The sequence below is a fragment of the Mobula hypostoma genome, chromosome 26, assembly GCF_963921235.1.
Source record: "Mobula hypostoma chromosome 26, sMobHyp1.1, whole genome shotgun sequence".
NCBI lineage: Eukaryota > Metazoa > Chordata > Chondrichthyes > Myliobatiformes > Myliobatidae > Mobula > Mobula hypostoma.
In genome coordinates this window covers 31,770,924-31,791,898 of record NC_086122.1, presented here as the reverse complement: position 1 = coordinate 31,791,898, position 20,975 = coordinate 31,770,924, and the positions used below count along the sequence as shown (strand labels likewise).

Below are 20,975 nucleotides of genomic sequence, written 5' to 3'. Positions count from 1 at the left end.
GTGGATAGACATGTCAGAATGGGAATGGGATGTGGAATTAAAATGTGTGGCCACTGGGAGATCCTGCTTTCTCTGGCGGACAGAGCGTAGGTGTTCAGCAAAGCGGTCTCCCAGTCTGCGTCGGGTCTCGTCAATATATAGAAGGCCACATCGGGAGCACCGGACGCAGTATATCACCCCAGCCGACGCACAGGTGAAGTGTCACCTCACCTGGAAGGACTGTCTGGGACCCTGAATGGTGGTAAGGGAGGAAGTGTAAGGGAATGTGTAGCACTTGTTCCGCTTACAAGGATAAGTGCCAGGAGGGAGATCAGTGGGGAGGAATGGGGGGGACGAATGGACAAGGAAGTTGCGTAGATCCCTGCGGATAGTGGGGGGGGGGGAGGGAAAGATGTGCTTAGTGGTGGGATCCCGTTGGAGGTGGCAGAAGTTATGGAGAATAATATGTTGGACCCGGAGGCTGGTGGGGTGGCGGGTGAGGACCAGGGGAACCCTATTCCTAGTGGGGTGGCGGGAGGATGGAGTGAGAGCAGATGTACATGAAATGGGGGAGATGCATTTGAGAGCAGAGTTGATGGTGGAGGAAAGGAAGCCCCTTTCTTTAAAAAAGGAGGACATCTCCCTCGTCCTGGAATGAAAAACCTCATCCTGAGAGCAGATGTGGTGGAGACGGAGGAATTGCGAGAAGGGGATGGCATTTTTGCAAGAGACAGAGTGAGAAGAGGAATAGAATCCCCTTCTCCTTCTGCAGTGATCAGTACTATGGTATGAGCTTTTCAGTACCAGGTTATGCTATAATGTGATATCTATATTCATATTGCAGGGACAATTTGAACTTATAAGAAGTTTTGCACATGTTGTAAAGAATTCCAGCGTTTGTGGAATATAAGATGGAAATGCATTGTGGTAAACATTTTTAAGGTGGATCAGAAAGTACTGACTGGTGAGTGAAATTTGCAGTGTAGATGCACAAGATGTCAGAATCAGGTTTAATATTGCTGCAGTATGTTGTGAAATTTGTTAACTTTGCGGCAGCAGTATAATGCAATACATGATAATATAGGGAAAAACATAATTAAATATATATATATATATATAATAGTTTAGCTCAAATACGTAGTGCAAAAACAGAAATGTCAAAAAAAAGTAGTGAGTTAGTGTCCATGGGTTCAATGTTCATTCAGAAATTGGATGGCAGAGGTGTTCCTGAATCACTGACTCTGTGTCTTCAGGCTTCTGACGGTAGCAATGAGAAGAGGGCATGTCTTTATTGACGGATGCCACCTTCCTGAGGCGTCGCTCTGTGAAGGTGTGTTGGATACTCTGGATATTATATTGGATATAAAATGGAAGGAACGTGCAATACAAAGTAGCAGAGGGTGTACTGATGGATCATAAGGAAGTGCAGAAGGCGTTTGTTCATTTGTTTTGTGCTGCGCCATATGACGTGGGCGATCCTGGTCTTTCCATGATCATGATTGTTTGTGGCAAATTTTTTCTGCAGAGGTGGTTTGCCATTGTCTTCTTCTGGGCAGAGTCTTTATAAGACAGCTATAAATACTGTCTGCCTAGCATCAGTGGTTGCATAACCAGGACTTGTGATCTGCACCGGCTGCTCCTACGACCATCCACCACCTGCTCCCATGGCTTCGCATGACCCTGATCGGGGGCTAAGCAGGTTCTACATCTTGCCCAAGGGTGACCTGCAGGCTAGTGAAGGGAAGGAGCATCTTACCTCTGCTTTGGTAGAGATGTATCTCCACCCTGCCATCTGACACTTAATTATCTTAATTAAAGAATACAGAGGCCGTACAAAAAATCTGGCAGTAAGACAAGTTTATTAAAGTTAGAATACCAGATGAGCCAAATCTTCTTTGGTGAGCTTGTTAATAATTTAATGCAGGTTAATATGCCTGATCCAGCTTAAAAAAAACATATATATTTTGTCTGGGCACCCTCCAACCTGATGGAATGAATATTGATTTCTCCTTCTGATGAACAAAAATGCCCCCCCTTCCTCTATTCCCTGCTCTGACCTTTTACCTCTCACCTGCCTATTACTTCCCCCTGGGTCCCTTCCTCCTTCCCTTTCTCTAATTGTCCACTCTCCCCTCCTATCAGATTCTTTCTTCTCCAGCCCTTGACCTTTCCTTCCCACCTGGCTTCACCTACCAGCTAGCCCCTTTCCTCGACACCCCCCCCACCACACCTTTTTAATTTAGGCATCTTGCCCCCTCCCTCTCAGTCCTGAAGGGCCTCAGCCCGGGACGTTGACTGTTTATTCTTTTCTATGGATGCTGCCTGACCTGCTGAGTTCCTCCAGCACTTTGTGTGTGTTACTCTGGATTTCCAGCATCAGCAGACTTTCTCGCATTCAGGCTGATCAATTTACTTCATCAACACAGCCTACCAAAAATTGGAGTTATCAAAGTTCATTGTCAGAAAGCCTCAAGTGGAGCAACCCAAAGTTGAAACACCAGACAGATTCATCAGGTCTTAAAAAGAAAGCGATAACACTGTTTGAATTACTTATTTACCTTCAGCATAAGTTGTATCATGCCCGAGAGTTACTTATTTTAAACTTCCAAATGTGCTTTAAACTAAGCAAGTAAAAAATCATCAGAGAAGGGTGATATAATTTGTGAGTTAATTAAATGTTTGCATTGTGCTCAGTCCTTTGAGGAGCTTGTGTGCAAGATTACACAGTTCAGAAAGGATGTTAAGACATTGAAGTTGAGATTAGAGAGACTTTTTTAAACTTTTCTTTCTCATGATCATGTGGAGTTGTAAATCTCAGGAGTGTAAGAGAACCTGGTAATCCAGCAGATTCCGGTTTATAGGACCATCGATCAATTGAGGCAGGTGCTTATCTGGGACAGACCTTAAAGAACAAAAACTAACTGAGAAAATAGCTGGAGTTTCTTTTGTTTATCTGGGACACAATGCTGCTTAATTAGGACAGGAGACTGTAGCTGAACAGTTCTAACTAGCAACAGTTGCATGTAATTCTGTAGACACTACACCGTGCCTAGAGCGAAGTTTTTAAATAGCATCAGTTGCGTGTGCTTGTGTTCAAACAGCAGCGGTTTTTGTCACTGATAGTTGGGGAGATATAAACAGCAGGACAATTCAGAATTGTTTTGCTCACTGCCGTTCCATGCGTTCAGGCTTAGAAATGCCAGAAACAATTTCACTACTTCAACAAGTTGGGAACTACGAACCTGAAAGTATCAACAATTATCTTGAATGTTACCGTGTAAATAAAGAATTGAAGGATGCAATCATCAAAAGCATTGTACGACAGCAGTCCACTACCTGCACTAGGTGTCTATGCTGATTTGTTCATTGCATCCACTGGATGAATTCGTCTGTCTATAACTATTAGGAGCCAATGCAAAGTTTTATAGAACTGTAGTAGTATTGGTAGGGTTCTACTTTGTTTTGCATTTAATTTAAATCTATAATGTGTACTCTGTTAAATGGTAGTTTGTCTTTTTTTATACCTTTTTAAATATTTCCATGAAACTTCAGCTTATTGGGCCAAAATGTACTGGTCCCAATGAACCAGAATCTACTGTATTCAATTAAAAAAGCATAATGTAAGTATTGTACAGTTTGGGGACAAAGTCCGTCTCAAAAACTTGTCCTTTTCAATGTATACTATCTGTTAATATAAGCATATGAGAAGCAGAAAATTCAGAAACACACACAAAATGCTGGAGGAACTCAACAGGTCAGGCAGTATTTATTGGAGGGGGAATGAGCAGTCAATGTCTCGAGCCAAGACCCTTCATTAGGAGTGGAAAGGAAGGCGTGAGAAGCCTCAGTAGACTAACCAGCCCCTGAAGCCTACTTCGTAATTCATTCTCCAAAATTAGGAGCAAAATGATTGTCCACATGTCTAACAGTAAATCCAATTTTCTATTCTAATGGGTGCATTCTATAACATAATTAATGAAACTCCTGAAACTTAGATGCCATCATCGCTGTATTCCATGTCTCTACATTTATTTCTAGATCCCTAGTCACTAGCTATTAGCTCCCCAGTGTTCTTTTGCTTACAACAAGTGCCAGCCAGTTGGCACAACTGAGGAGAATTTTTAAATCAGTGGGTTGTAGTTCTCTATCTTAGGGGCATGTGGATGCTCAGCCTTGGAGTTAATTTGAAACTATGATGGATAAATATTGGACATTAAGAAAACTAAATGCTAAGGCCATCACATAGGAAATTAGATGGGCAGTTTTTTTTGGCTGAGAAAGTATCATGTGCATGCGGGGTAAAGCTGGCATGTATAAAATCGGGGGATAAACAATATTTCAGGGAAACACCAAATAAGACTTGATAAGAAGTCTTACCAAGGGGGCACCATGGTAACGTTGTAGTTAGCCGACGCTTTTACATTTCGGGCGTTCCGCAGATTGGAGCTGGACATGGTTACAGTGTTAATCAGATTTTCTGAAAACTGTTATGCTGATATAGTAGATGATTATGGAGATTTAGCTTTGATTTGACATGTGCATGAAATTTATTGCCAGAACCAAGAGCCACTAGCTCAAAAGTTATGTCTGTCAGATACATTTAAATCTTGATCAATGGGTAACTTGTTTATAAAGATATGTTAGTGTTTAATCTAATTCTTATTGCCTCACACACGCTGGCATATTTTAATCTTGGCTGGAATGAACCCTATCCATCTGCTGAATAGGAATTGATTTGGCTATACTGAAATCACTAAGTTTAATCACTTTTCATGACATAATAACAATGACCTGATTTAATATTTTTTTAGATAGCACAGAAACAAGCCCTTCTGCCCATCTAGTCTATGCTGAAATGATTTGAACTGCCTACTCCCATCGACCTGCAACGAGACAAAGACCTTCCATACTCCCGCTATCCATGTACTATTCCAAACTTGCTTAAAGGTTGAAATCGGGCTCGCATGCTCCACTTGTGTTGGCTGCTCATTCCACACTCTCGCCACACTCTGAGTGAAGAAGTTTCCAGAAGACCATATGATATAGGAGCAGAATTAGGCCATTTGGCCCATTAAGTTTATCTCTGCCATTTCATCATGTCTGATCCAATTTTCCTCTCAGCCCCAATTTCCTGCCTTCAGCCCATATCCCTTCATGCTTTGATCAATCAAGAACCTATCAACCTCTGCCTTAAATATACATAAAGACCTGGCCTCCACAGCTGCTTGTGGCAAAGAATTCCACAGATTCACCACTCTCTGGCTAAAGGGATTCCTCCTCATCTCCATTCTATAAGGACGCTCCTCTATTCTAAGGCTGTGTTCTCTGGTCTTAGTTTCACCCACCATGTTTTCCTTGTGTTTCCCCCGATGTTCCCCTGAAACTTCTCACCTTTCACCCTTAACCCATGACCTCTGATTGTAGTCCCACTCAACCTCAGTGAAAATGTCTGCTTGCGTTTACCCTATCTATATCCCTCATAATATGTTTACGTGTTGTGTGAGGTCCTTTGAAAGAATTTGATGTGAGAGATACTGTATAAATGTCACCTCATAAGGTCCCATTAAATCTTTTCTTTACTTTACTTTACTTTACTTTATTGTTGCCAAACAATTGATACTAGAGCATACAATCATCACAGTGATATTTGATTCTGCACTTTGCGCTCCCTGGAGTACAAATCAATAGTAAATATTAAAAATTTAATTTATAAATCATAAATAGAAAATAGAAAAGAGGAAGTAAGGTAGTGCAAAAAAAAAACCAAGAGGCAGGTCCGGATATTTGGAGGGTACGGCCCAGATCTGGGTCACCAGTCTTTTCACCAAATAAATATATGCTAACTGTATTTAATATTTCAATAATAGTTGACTAATCTTGTATAGATATTGTTTGATTAAGCATTCTTGTTGGTATAAATAATTAATTGTGGATTATATGAAAAAATATGTTAATTGCATACATCATCACTCAACCAGGTGACACGTGCAGCTCACTGAAAGTAAACCTAAAGTTAGACCCATATTTTCAGACTCCTGTGTCTTCCCTTGAAGAGGTTTAATGTCTTGAAGTTACTAAACATAACACTAATGTTTTCTTTTATAGCAATTAATCTTCCACAACCTACTACCAACATAATCCATTGAAATGAGTCACCAACAATAACAGAATTGCAGATGGTGACGAGAGGGCGTACAGGAGCAAGATATGTCAGCCAGTTGACTGGAGTTGCAGCAACAATCTTACACTCAATATCAGTAAGACCAAAGAGCTGATTGTGGACTTCAGAAAGGCTAAGATGAGGGAACACATACCAGTCCTGATAGAGGGATAAGAAGTGGAAAGAGTCAACAACTTCAGGTTCTTGGGAGTCAGTATCTCTAAGGACCTAGCCTGGACTCAATGTATTGATGTAGCTATAAAGACAGCGGCTATATTTCATTAGGAGTTGAGGAGATTTGGTTTGTCATGAAAGACACTCGCAAATCTCTACAGATGAGTCATGGAGAGCATTCTAACTGGCTGCATCATCGTCTGGTATGGTGGGGCGGCGGTGGGGATACTGCACAGGATCGAAATAAGCTGCAGAGAGTTGTATGGGCGGTAGCTTTCCTCTGATGGCCTAGGAGCAGTGCCTCAAAAGGCAGCATCCATCATTAAGGACCCCCACCACCCAGGACATGCCCTCTTCTCATCGCTACCATCAGGGAGGCGGTAGAAAACCCTGAAGACACAAACTCAACGATTCAGGAACAGCTTCTTCCCCTCTGCCATCTGATTGCTGAATGGACATTGAACCCATGAACAATACCTCACAATTTTTTTACCACTTATTTAATGTAACTTTAAAAAAATACCGTAATTTAGTTTTTATTAATATGCATTGCAAAGTACTGCTGTCACATAACGAAAAATTTCACGACCCATGCATTGATATTAAACCTGATTCTGATTCCTTTTATTTCTATTTCTTTGCACTACTTATTTAAATTAACTATTATATATATATAAGGACAAGGTAAAGAGTAAATTAATACATTGCAATAGTAACACAATTCTTCAGCATAAATACCCTTTAATTTTTTTAGTCAGGTGTAAAGTGATTAAGATTTCCGGCTGGTGCAGTGTTTCATTAAAGTTGACAGCTAAACCCATTGTTCAAAGTTCAAAATAAATTTATTATCGAAGTACATATATGTCACCCCCAGGAGGCCCACAACCTTGTCGTGGTTTGCAGGCTTGCGTGCCTCAGTGACCCGGAGAGCTGTGTTGTCTGGAGTCAGGGCTTTGTGCTCCGTCTCTCGGTAGGGTCACTCATGACAAACAGATCAAAGAGTAGAGGCCAGACTAAGAGTTGTCCAGCAGTCATCCAAGTTCAGAGGTTCAGTTCAGGGCTAACAACCCTGACTGCTAAAACAAAATTGTTATGGAAACAGTAATGAAGAATCTTTCTACATCTGAGTGTGATGGTATTCTTTGGTTTCCACCCGGGACTTGCATGACTGACAGTGGTGAAAACTACGAGGAAGCTACTGACACGATGAAGGAAGCCCTGAACACCGCCAGAGATTGAGGTCCTTTACAGCCTCCCTAAATGCCAATGGCGTAATAGGCAATAAGTTGGTACATATATGTCACGGTATACAACCCTGTGATTCATTGTCTTGCAGGCATACTCAATAAATCTATAGAACCATAACGGAATCAAAGAAAGACTGCCCAACTCTGACCACTTTCGTACAAATAAATTGTACACGTCTCTAGCAGCTTTTTTACTTTTGAGGATAGGCCACTTTCTTGCTGAATAGGCCATCTGAGGGCATAGGCCCCTGACAGCAGCTTGCCAGAGCCCATAAGGCGGAAATTGATCGCTTCCTGATCGGTCAGGGCATCAAAGGACATGGCGGGAAGGCAGGTGTGTGGGGTTGAGTGGGATTCAGGATCAGTCATGATGGAATAGGGGTGCAGACTCGATGGGCTGAATGGCCTAATTCTGCTCCTATGTCTTATGGTCTTAAGGAAGCAGATACTTAATTCAGCCAGGCAATTTAAAATATTATACATTTTAGTTGCAAATGTTTTCTAAACAGGGAGAAAATTTAAAACTCCAAGGTGCAAAGGGACTTGGGAGTCCTTGTGCAGGATTCCCCAAAGGTTAACTTGCAGGTTGAGTCGGTGGTGAAGAAGGCAAATGACTAGAATATAAAAAGAAGGATGTAATTCTGAGGCTTTATAAGGCACTGGTGAGGCTGCACTTGAAGTATTGTGAGCCGTTTTGGGCCCCTTATCAAGGAAAGCATGTCCTGACATTGGAGAGAGCTCAAAGGAGGTTGACAAAAATGATTCCGGGGTTGAAAGGCTTGTTATATGAGGAGTGGTTGATGGCTTTAGACTGTAGTTGCTGGAACTTAGAAAAATGAAGGGGAATCTCATTGAAACCTATTTATTATTATGTGTTATATGTGCTACATATACTAGAGAGCTTTATACCTTGTTTTGGAGAAACTTTGTCTCATTTGATGGTATAAATGTATATAGTTAAATGACAATAAACCTGACTTGACTTGATTGTTGAAAGGCTCAGGTGGAGTGGATGTGGGAAGGATGCCTCCTATGTTGAAGGAGTCTACAACCAATGGGCACAATCTCAAGAATAGAGGGACGTCCATTTAGAACGGAGGCGAGGAGGAATTTCTTTAGCCAAAGGGTGGTGAATCTGTGGAATTCGTTGCCACAGACAGCTGTAGAGGCCAGATTATTGGATGTATTTAAGGAGGTCCTTGATTAATCAGGGCATGAAAGGCTACATGGAGAAGACAGGAGAATGGGTTGAGATCGAAATGGATCAATCATGATGGAATGATAGGCAGATTGGCATACTTCTGTTCCTCTGTCTTACTTAACAATGTCCACATAGAAAGACGGTCAATGTCAGAATGCTGTCAGTTTTCCATGGAAAGCCGGTTAAGTTTGCAATGTTTTTCTTTCTTCAGAGAGATTTTGTTCACTGGAAGCAATTTCTGAAGAAATATATTGTTCATTTGGGATGTCCGATATAATTCTTCCTAGCAACACACATCAAAGTTGCTGGTGAATGCAGCAGGCCAAGCAGCATCTGTAGGAAGAGGTGCAGTCGACGTTTCAGGCCGAGACCCTTCGTCAGGACTAACTGAAGGAAGAGTGAGTAAGGGATTTGAAAGTTGGAGGGAGGGGGAGATCCAAAATGATAGGAGAAGACAGGAGGGGGAGGGATAGAGCCAAGAGCTGGACAGGTGATAGGCAAAAGGGGATACGAGAGGTTCATGGGACAGGAGGTCCGGGAAGAAAGACAACGGGGGGGACCCAGAGGATGGGCAAGAGGTATATTCAGAGGGACAGAGGGAGAAAAAAGAGAGTGAGAGAAAGAATGTGTGCATAAAAATAAGTAACAGATGGGGTACGAGGGGGAGGTGGGGCCTTAGCGGAAGTTAGAAAAGTCGATGTTCATGCCATCAGGTTGGAGGCTACCCAGACGGGATATAAGGTGTTGTTCCTCCAACCTGAGTGTGGCTTCGTCTTTACAGTAGAGGAGGCCGTGGATAGACATGTCAGAATGGGAATGGGATGTGGAATTAAAATGTGTGGCCACTGGGCGATCCTGCTTTCTCTGGCGGACAGAGCGTAGATGTTCAGCAAAGCGGTCTCCCAGTCTGCGTCGGGTCTCGCCAATATATAGAAGGCCACATCGGGAGCACCGGACGCAGTATATCACCCCAGTCGACTCACAGGCGAAGTGTTGCCTCACCTGGAAGGACTGTTTGGGGCCCTGAATGGTGGTAAGGGAGGAAGTGTAAGGGCATGTGTAGCACTTGTTCTGCTTACATGGATAAGTGCCAGGAGAGAGATCAGTGGGGAGAGATGGGGGGGACGAATGGACAAGGGAGTTGTGTAGGGAGCGATCTCTGTGGAATGCAGAGAGAGGAGGGGGAGGGAAAGATGTGCTTAGTGGTGGGATCCCGTTGGAGGTGGCGGAAGTTACGGAGAATAATATGTTGGACCCGGAGGCTGATGGGGTGGTAGGTGAGGACCAGGGGAACCCTATTCCTAGTGGGGTGGCGGGAGGATGGAGCGAGAGCAGATGATTCTTCCTGTTATTATTTCAAGAACATGGCCCGGGCAGTTACATTTCATAGATTGTTACTTGGTCACGGTTCGTGCAATTTCAGACAGCGCTGGCAAATTAGAGTTTAGATAAATTATATCATAAAAATGATTAATATATTGTCAGTAAGGAGCAGAAATATTGCGCTGTGGTGATTCAACCACCCCAGATCGTACTTCAAAATATTAACCATTAAAAATAAACTCTGTGCGTGAGGACTGCTGAGGTGTTTCCAATAATAACAGTACAATGTTCAGATTGTCTGCACTTTATCATGGGTAATTTTTTGGCTTCAATACATTCGAGTCTGACGTCTATTTTGATCATCGTGCCGTATGTGTTTTGTAAGGTTTCGCACCACTTCCACGAGATTATGAAGCACAAATTATTTTTGACGGATGATGGTTTTGAAATGGATAGATGTTAATAATTAACATAATTAATCACAAGGCAAAGTCCAATTAAGAATTTTTTTTTTAAAAATCTAAAAAATTTTGATCTCCCTCTGATTGATTGGTTCAAAATCTCATTTCACTTCTAATCAATGTCATGTGCACAGACTTGAAAAAAAAAGATACATTCCAAGGTCTGGAAAGAGATCTTGTTTCCGTCCATGAGTTTCTGTCAAACACTATAATGCTGATTGTCCTTTACTGCACGGAGTAACTGTTCAAAGACTAGAGAGGGCTTGAAACACCTTTGTAGATGGATCTCATTTAGAACTCATCCCTGAGCTAGCAGGGGACATCTTCATGGAGATGGGCAGCCACGGTAGCATAGTGGTTAGCACAACGCTTTACAGTACAGGCGACCTGGGTTCAATTCTCACCGCTGCCTGTAAGGAGTCTGTACGTTCTCCCCCGTGACCACATCGATTTCCTTCTCTGGTACCCTCCCACAGTCCAAAGACCTACCATTTGGTAGGTTAATTGGTCATTGTAAACTGTCCCGGGATTAGGCCAGGGTTAAATCGGAAGAGCCTATTCCATGCTGTATCTCAATCAAGCAATCAGTCAGTAAATAAATAAGTATAATTCTGGATGTATAAAATATGAAAATTGCTAGAAATTCTCTCTAGGCCAAGCAGCATTTATAGTGAGAGAAAGATCCTTTATCAGAACTGTAAAAGCGAGAAAACAAGTTAGTTTTTAGTTGCAGGGAGTGCAGTAAAGGGATGATAGGACAAAGGAATACAGGGTTGACATGGTGATAAACTGTTGATAAATATATCAGCTTGCTATGTTAATGCATGAAGATTTTTAGATTAGATTATGAGGACATGCAGTCCTCTTTTATTGTCATTTAGTAATGCATGCATTAAGAAATGATACAATGTTCCTCCACTGTGATATCACAGAAACACAGGACCGATCAAGACTGAAAAACTGACAAAAACCACATAATTATAACATATAGTTACAACAGTGCAAAGCAATACCGTAATTTGATAGAAGAACAGACCATGGGCACGGTAAAAAAAGTCTCAAAGTCTCTCAAAAGTCCCAACATCTCACACAGACAGTAGAAGGAAGAAAACTGTCCCTACCATGAGCCTCCAGCGCCGCAAACTTGCCGATGCAGCATCCTGGAAGCACCCGACCACAGTCCGACTCTCCGTCCGTCTGAAAACTTCGAGCCTCCGACCAGCCCTCCGACACCGAGCACCGAGCACCATCTCTGCCGAGCACTTTGACCCCAGCCCCAGCCGCCAGCAACTGGCAAAGCCGAGGAATTGGGGCCTTTCCTCCGTAGACTCTCGATCGCACGGTAGCAGTGGCAGCGAACCGAGCATTTCAGAAGTTTCTCTAGGTGTTCCTTCGTGCTTCTTCACATCTGTCTCCATCAAATCAGGATTGTGCATGGTCCCCTAGTTAACGAATATGATATCATTTCACCGGAGAGGCCACACGCACTGTGTCGCGCTGCCAACTTCTCCTCCCTATTGGAGGGAGAGAGAGTTGTAAAAATTAACAGAGTGACGTAAAAGCTATGAAATACGGAGCTGTAGGAAATGCCCAGCAGGACAGACCAGGTTAATGGACAGAGAAATATTGAGCCAGTTTTACAAATGGATAACCAGTCAAACAGGGGTTCCCAGCTTAGGGTCCACAGATACTTTGGATAATGGTAGGAGCCCATTGCATTAAAAAGTTTGGGAATCCCTGCTGTAGATGCATGCTCGGAGAGATGTGTGGATATTGTAGTGATGCAATGTCTGATAGCACATTAGGAAAATTGTCACAAGCTTAAGGTGAAAAGCCTAGATAGAGTGGGTGTGAAGAGGATGTTTCCTATAGTGGGTGAGTCTAGGACCAGAGGACACAGCCGCAGCATTATATTAATATAACAGGGATGAAGAGGAGTTTCTTTAGCCAGAGGTGGTGAATCTGTGGAATTCATTGGTTGAACAAACTATTGGGTATAATTGAAACGGAGGTTGATAGGTTCTTCATTATTAAGGGTGTCAAAGGTTTGGGAAGAAGGCAGGAGAACTGGTTTGTGAAGGAAAATAAATCATCCATGATTGACTGGCAGAGCACACTCGATGGGTCAAATGCAACAGTACTGTGCAAAAGTCTTAAGCACATATAACTGGCCAAGGTTCCTAAGACTTTTGCACAGTACTGTAGTAATTTTATGTATGGCACTGTACTGCTGTGACAAAAATTTCATGACATATGTGAGAGGTGATAAGCCTAATTCTGATACGGGTCTCTATTGTGGACTGAGAGTGGGAAAGGGGTAGGGAGAGGGGAATCATCTTTGGGAAAAAGGGAAGGGAGAGAGGAGGGAGCGGGAAGCACCAGAGAGGTGTTTGGAATCGAATGATCTTCCCTGGTGTCTCGGGGCTGGGTGTGTCTGTACCCGCCCCACCCCATGGCCCTGGAACTCCTTCTCTGCCACCCGTGCCACAACCCTCCTGTGGTGCTGGCCCCTCGCCATTCCCAGCATCCTTTGCTCCCACCAGGTTTACAAACTTGCTCTCCGCTCCATGTTGACAACACAGTGCTGGGCAGAAGTCTTAGCTGTATATATTTGCCTATGACGTTTGCACAGAACTGTATATTTTATGGCCTTATAAACATTCTGTCAGTGTTCTGTAGCAGTTGCCAACAGTCTCTAGCAGATAGGTCTTTGCATCATTTTGAGTCCAAACGAAATGGGCAGAAATACAGAGGTTCACACTTCACCGTTACTTCAAAACCACTTTAACCTCCTATAACTAGTGTAAAAAAAATGACATATTTTATTTATTCCAATGTTGGACAGGAGCACTTTGAGTATTTTGCAGAGTACATTCTTTTACTCACTGGTTGGACGCCCAGTTGATGTGGTCTTTCATTGATTCTATTGTCTATTGATCTATCATGGGTTTATTGAGTATGCCCGCAAGAAAATGAAACACAGGGTTGTCTTTTGCACATTGTTTGTCCGTGGGGTTTCATTGCGTCTATTGTGTTTCTTTCTATTTACTATGAATGCCCACAAGAAAACGGATCTCAGGTTTGCATACGGTGACAATTATGTACTTTGATAATAAATTTACTTAGGAGCATTTGGCTGGAGACAGCTAGGTTTGAATTTTATTCCTTTTTCAGGATTTGGGCCGCTGTGTTGAAGCTGGTATTCAAATACTATTAGAAACATAGGAAACCTTCAGCACGATACAGGCCCTTCCGCCCACAAAGCTGTGCCAAACATGTCCTTACCTTAGAAACTACCCAGGGTTACACATAGCCCTCTATTTTTCTAAGCCCGATGTACATATCCAGGTGTATCTTAAAAGACCCTATTGTAGCCACCTCCACCACTGTTGCCGGCAGCCCATTCCACGCACTCACCACTCTCTACGTAAAGTACTTATCCAAGACGTCTCCTCTGTACCTGCTTCCAAGCACCTTAAAACTGTGTCCTCTCGTGTTAGCCATTTCAGCCCTGGGAAAAAGCCTCTGACTATCCGCACGATCAATGCCTCTCATCATCTTGTACACCTCTATCAGGTCACCTCTCATCCTCCATTGCTCCAAGGAGAAAAGGCCAAGTTCACCCAACCCATTCTCATAGGGCATGCTCCCCAATCCAGGCAACATCCTTGTAAATCTCCTCTGCACCTTTTCTATGGTTTCCACATCCTTCCTGTATTGAGGTGACCAGAACTGAGCACAGTACTCCAAGTGGGGTCTGACCAGGGTCCTATATAGCTGCAACGTTACCTCTCAGCTCCTAAACTCAATCCCGCGGTTGATGAAGGCCAATGCACCATATGCCTTCTTAACCACAGAGTCAACCTGCACAGCACTATTGACAGGTGGGTGGTAGCCACCTTGTTGAACCACAACCGTGAGTTTGCTGACGGTAGTTTCCAGGGTGAAACTGGGTTGACAGATTTAGGAGCTAGACCTGGTGAGGATGAGGGAAGGTGTGTGCTGGGAGTGGTAGTGTTCCCATTCAACTTATCCTCTTGTCCCTCTTGGCAGCAGAGCTTGCGTCCTTGTGAAATGCAGTAGGAGTACCTGAGGGAAGTAGCTGCAGTAGATTTCGTATATGGGGCACACTGCAGCCACAATGCGTTGGTGCCAAAGGGCATCAGTGGTTATTGCAGCGGATGGGGTGCTAATTGGGTGGCATGGTAGCTAAGTGGTTAGCACAACGCTTTACAGTACCAGTGACCTGGGTTCAATTCCCGCCACTGCCTGAAAGGAGTTTGTACGTTCTTCCCGTGACTGCTTGGGTTTCCTCCAGGTGCTTCAGTTTCCTCCCACAGTCCAAAGACGTACCAGTTGGCCGGTTAATTGGTCATTGTACATCGTTCCGTGATTACAAAGAAGGTTCACCAGATCGATTCCTGGGATGGCAGGACTTTCATATGATGAAAGACTGGATCGACTAGGCTTATACTTATTGGAATTTAGAAGAATGAGGGGGGATCTTATTGAAATTTATAAAATCCTAAAGGGATTGGACAGGCTAGATGCAGGAAGACTGTTTCCGATGTTGGGGAAGTCCAGAACGAGGGATCACAGTTTGAGGATAAAGGGGAAGCCTTATAGGACCGAGATTAGGAAAAAACTTCTTCACACAGAGAGTAGTGAACCTGTGGAATTCTCTGCCACAGGAAACAGTTGAGGCCAGTTCATTGGCTATATTTAAGAGGGAGTTAGATATGGCCCTTGTGGCTAAAGGGATCAGGGGGTATGGAGGGAAGGCTGGTACAGGGTTCTGATTTGGATGATCAGCCATGATCATACTGAATGGCAGTGCAGGCTCGAAGGGCCGAATGGCCTACTCCTGCACCTATTTTCTATGTTTCTATGATTAGACTAGGGTTAAGCTGACAATGGCTCAAAGGGCCAGAAGGGCCGATTCCGTGCTGTACGTCAATAAATAAATAAATAATTGTGTGTTTTCTTCATTCTTGATGATATTGGACACTTTGGGCATCCTCAGCTATGTTTCTGCAGGCAAGAGACAAGCTGGGAGCCCCGTCCTGAGGTTAAAGGGCTGTGTATGTTTCTGCATGGCTGGAAAGGAAGAAAGGGCCTTGTTTTGCTGTTGCTGTTTTGTTGCTTGTAGTGTTCTGTGTTGTTCTGCAAAGCATTGTGGGCTTGCTGTGTTGGCACTGGAACACGTGGCAACACTTGCGGGCTGCCCCCAGGACCCCCTCGGGTGTGTCGGTTGCTAACGCAAAGAATACATTTCGCTGTATGTTTTAATGTACGCACGTCAAATAACCTTGAGTCTTGAATCTGCCGCATTCATCCTGAGTCATGGTTTGCAGAAGGCCTCATCTCACTCACTGCGGGCTACCTAGCCTTTCAGAACTTATGTGGTCCAATCTTGCTGCTGACGAGGGACTAAGTTTGCTGGCGGTGGAAATGCTATCGAATGTGCAGTTTCCAGCTGCCTACAAGGCTACTTTTAGCACTGGAAGTATGGGAGAAGGCAACGAATAATTTTTGTTCTTCCAATGCATAAGTGATTCTGTAGATGAGGGAAATCCAGAGTAACACACACAAAATGCTGGAGGAACTCAGCAGGCTGGGCAACATCGATGTAGAGGGATAAGCAGTCAATAGTTTGAGCTAAGACCCTTCATCAGAACTGGAAAGGAAAGCATTTCATATATGTTGCTTTTCATTCTTCATGTTCCCATTGTACTGAATTGATGCTCGGTCGGAAGGGTTAACTGATTGTGGTCCTGGTCTCTAATGGTCGGTCCCCCCTGCCATCCTGGACTGTGCAAAAGTCTTCGGCACACTTATATCTAGGCCACCTAAGACTTTTGCAAAACACTGTAAGCAATTTTTATATCATTTCCTGCGTGGGTTAATTTTGATTTGGTTTGAAGCACACAGTGGAAAGACGTCCACCTCCATCCTCTCTTCATCTGCCCTTGAAACAGCAATATCTGTGAGTCTTAAGTTTTTGTTAATATTGGTGATCATTTAGTAAGTACAGTACTGTGCAAAAGTCTTAGACACCCTAGCTACGTGTGTATATATATATATGTGCCTAAGACTTTTACATAGTACTGTAGGCTGGACATTGGGAGGCAAGAATAATTATAGAAATCACTTCCGGGACACTTAGGCAAATCTCCTTATAACAGGTCTGTGCCCCAATCTCTCGTCTAGGTTTTGTTTAAGGTATTAGAGCAAAGAAAGGCAATGGAAAGGGATTTACCGTACATTAACATTCTTTAAATAAATTGAAATATATATCTCCCCAAAGTGAATAAATACCAGAGACCCTGTGCCAATTATGAACGTTTTAACTAAAATAAATGATCAAAAATTTCAAGTCAGAAACACCCATATGTGGAATAAAGTATGTGGAACTTCTCCTAGCAACAGATGTTTGCCTTCTGTAAACAGTTGTAGGGATCAACATCCTTCTGATTTCTTATCCCTAATATCTCCTGCCAAGTCTTTTTTCCCTTTAACAAAATGTTGGAAGTATAGAAATGAGTTTGAAAGGAATGAATTAGTAATCGGACCAAAGTTTAAAAACATTTACACAGAAGGCGATTAAGAACCTGCTGATTGGTGTGAAGATGTTAGCAAGCATTAAATATCAAAAGCAGCCAAAAGCTCCTTTTACAGTGGTCCCCCCAGACGTCCCTTCATTCCTAACCAAATGAACAAACACTTGTCTCACATTCAAGCATGTAAAAGTTTCAAGAAAACACAAGGCTGAAGAGCAGAGACTGAGGCTGGAACAGTGCTTGGCAAAGCACACTACAGACATCCAGTTAGTTCTGGAGCCTCCTGGCGAGCAGTCGTATTCAATAGGACCGAGCTGTTAGGCATCAGTAAGTGGGGAATTGCAGTTCTGAATTGCCTCAGGTTTTTGGTGGCCAGTTCGCTCTGGTTAGTCTCAAAGAAACAGATTGTATTCTCGGATGCTTCTAGTTTGTGCAGTTTGATGTGATTCATACATTAACAATAGTTAGCCGTCTCTCGAGTCTGGGCAAATAAGTACTTCTGGCTCTTAAAAATCTTAGAAGACTCCATTCTTTGGGATACTTCTCTACTCAGTTACAACTTTTGCTTTAGTCCTTTTTAGAGCATGTGGAAACCTCTCTATCACCTATAAGTTAAAATTTGAGTTTTCTCTTTGGTTGCATCTTCTATGAAATCTATGTATTGTGGTAAAAAGGTACGTCATTAAAAAATCTTGCATTATGAGATAATTTTGAGCTCTGAATTACAGGCCTCGGTTTTCTGTTATAAAGCAGAGCATTCAGGCATACTGTTACCTATGAATATAATCAGGGGTCTTTGAGTTGAATGGTAAACTCATTAGACAGCAGTGAGTCTGAATGTAATGAAGGGAATGATAATCGACGGCAGTACTGGTGCAGTGTCACAGTTAAAAGTTCGAACTTTCAAGCTTCCTTCCTTAGGTGTCCACAAGAGAACTACTTAGAAGAGATGTACCAAGAATCCCTGGCTGATATTTATCCCTCAACCGGTCCAAAAACAACAGATTATTTGGTCATTATCATCTCTCTGTTTCTAATGCTTGCTGTATATAAATGGACTGCTCTACTTTCCAAAGAACTAAACCGATTACACTTAAAAACCTAATGAGCATGGGAGTGCATTCAATGTTCTGAAAGGAATATAGAAGCCATTGAATAACTCCTCATTTGCTGTTGGCAGCAATGTAAGATTTGTTTACGAGGTAACACGCTTTAATTAAGATGCTAAACCAAGTTCCCTGCTGTTCATAGAATTTTTGTAAAGAGTTTTCCCAGGATCTCTGAAATCTGATCATTACTCTTTTGCTGGCTGTGAGACTAGCTGTGCAATTGCATTACAACAGTAAATAAACTTCTGAAGTATTTTATTTGGGGGATGTCCCAATGTCTTCGAGGTGCAATGTAAATAGAAGCTGATTCTTCTTTTTTTGGATGTGTGTTGTTTGCCTTTGACCAATGGTACCGTACAATCATTGTATGATCACTGACAGGATGTAGCAATGGGAATACATTATTTATTTCTCTGCATTATTGTGATTGAAATGGTGTTTATGCACTATTATCATTTCCATTGTGTGCCTTGTTGTATGACGTAGGTGATTGTAGGTCTTTCCATGCCCATGATTATTCATGGCAAATTTTTCTACAAAAGTGGTTTACCCATTACTTTCTTCTGGGCAGTGTCCTTACAAGACGGGTGACCCCAGCCATTATCAATACTCTTCAGAGCTTGTCTGCCTGGTGTCGGTGGTTGTATAACCAGGACTTGTGATATACACCAACTGCTCATATGACCATCCACCACCTGCTCTGATGGCTTTACATGACCCTGATCGGCGGGTGTGGGGGGGGTGCTAAACAGGTGCTACACCTTTCCCAAGGGTGACCTGCAGGCTTGCGGAGGGAGAGAGTGCCTTACACCTCCTTTGCTGGAGACGTATCTCCGCCTCGTCAGCCTTGTGCTGACTGTGGCAGACTCCATCATGGTATCAGGATTGTGTTCTTCTGAATCTGTTGTCTTGATGTTCTAACCAGAGTGTTTCATGGTGCAGGCCTTAAAGTAAAGTGGAATTTGATTGGTTCTTTATTAGGAAGGAGGCCAAAGGTACATCTCTTCTAAGTAGTTCTCTTGTGGACACCTAAGGAGGATGGGATTGAGAGGGAAAATAAAGAAGCCATCATCGAATGGTGGAGAAGACTTGATAGGCCAAATGGGCTAATTCTGCTTCGATGTCTTATGCTGTTACAATTCATAAGTGGCATAGTGATTAGCAAAACGCTTTACAGTACCGGCAACCCAGGTTCAACTCCCAGTGCTGCCTGTAAGGACTTTCGCACGGGTTTCCTCCCACAGTGCAAAGACGTACCGGTTGGTAGGTTAATTGGTCGTTGTAAATGGTCCTGTGATTTAGCTAGGGTTAATTCAGGGGCTGGAAAGGCTGGAAGGGCCTATTCTGCTCTGTATCCCAATAAATAAATAATAGTAGAATTTTGAGGGAAAATTATAAAATTATGAGGGGTACGGATAGGATAAATGCAAGCAGACTCTCCCCACTGAGGTTGGGTGGGACTACAACTGGAGGTCATGGGTTAAGGGTGAAAGGCGAAATGTTTAAGGGGAACATGAGGAGGAACTTCTTCACTGTGAAGGTAGTGAGAGTGTGGAATGAGCTGCCAGTGCAAATAGTGAATGTGGGTTTGATTTCAACGTTTAAGAGAAGTTTGGAAAGGGTACATGGATGGGAGGGGTACAGAGGGCTATGGTCCCAGTGCAGGTCGATGGGAGTAGGCAGTTCAAATGTTTTGGCACAGTCTAGATGGGCTGAATGATCTATTCTGTGCTGTAGTGTTCTATGACTCCAAGCATCCCACCTCTCCCGGAAGTTCTGGGAGTCACCCGCATATTAATAGCAGCTCCTTGACACCCGCAAATTATGTACAATATCCCGGAAATGAGAGGGAGAGGGAGAGCAGAAGCGGGAGCGAGAACGGGAACGGGAGCAAGAGCGAGCATCCTGATTGGTCTCTCTTTGTGCTAAGTAGACCTATCAGTTTTCTCTGTGGGCGGGCTTTACAGTCGACCTCTGTCTCTCCATCAGTTCAGTTTCATGTCCTGCACCGCCAGGGCAAAGTGTTTCAAAGAAAGAAAATATAAAATACACTTCATCCCACTAAAGTGTACCCCTGCCTAATAGGGGTCAAAAATAATGACAGTGTTGCTCGCTGCACTGTTTGCAACAGTGACTTTTCTATTGCCCATGATGGGTTAAGACTGTAAAAGACATGTTGAGGTGAGTTTAACAGGTGTCATTCGTTCATTAGCATAGATAACGTTATTTAAACTAGCTGGCTGGCTGCTAAGGAGCTACCCTATTGATGTCCTACGTGATGAGGCCAAACTCTCTGTAGACGAGCTTAAAGTTGTAATAGAAATAAAAAACGACTCCATGACAATATATAAGTACATCCTGTATTTTCATGTCACAGTTTCTGCATATACCCAGTTTACAGATTACAGATTCTATCCATGGCCTCCTCTACTGTAAAGATGAAGCCACACTCAGGTTGGAGGAACAACACCTTATATTCCGTCTGGGTAGCCTCCATCCTGATGAAATGAACATTGACTTCTCTAACTTCCGCTAATGCCCCACCTCCCCCTCGTACCCCATCTGTTACTTATTTTTATACACACATTCTTTCTCTCACTCTCCTTTTTCTCCCTCTGTCCCTCTGAATATACCTCTTGCCCATCCTCTGGGTCCCCCCCCACCTTGTCTTTCTTCCCGGACCTCCTGTCCCATGATCCTCTCGTATCCCTTTTGCCTATCACCTGTCCAGCTCTTGGCTCCATCCCTCCCCCTCCTGTCT

At 43.2% G+C, this 20,975-nt stretch overlaps 1 protein-coding gene across 4 annotated transcripts in view; it reads left to right on the top strand.

The window, feature by feature from the left end:
* col8a2 (collagen, type VIII, alpha 2) overlaps nucleotides 1-20,975 on the top strand; it is a 224,404-nt gene that overhangs the window by 109,083 nt on the left and 94,346 nt on the right. The window contains exon 1 of one of the 4 annotated variants that reach the window (XM_063033646.1): nucleotides 17,322-17,432. The exons of the other annotated variants lie outside the window; for them this stretch is intronic. The gene's annotated coding sequence lies outside the window, so the exon portion shown is untranslated. Of the gene's footprint in view, nucleotides 1-17,321; nucleotides 17,433-20,975 lie in introns of those variants that run through there. 4 annotated transcript variants of the gene reach the window in all.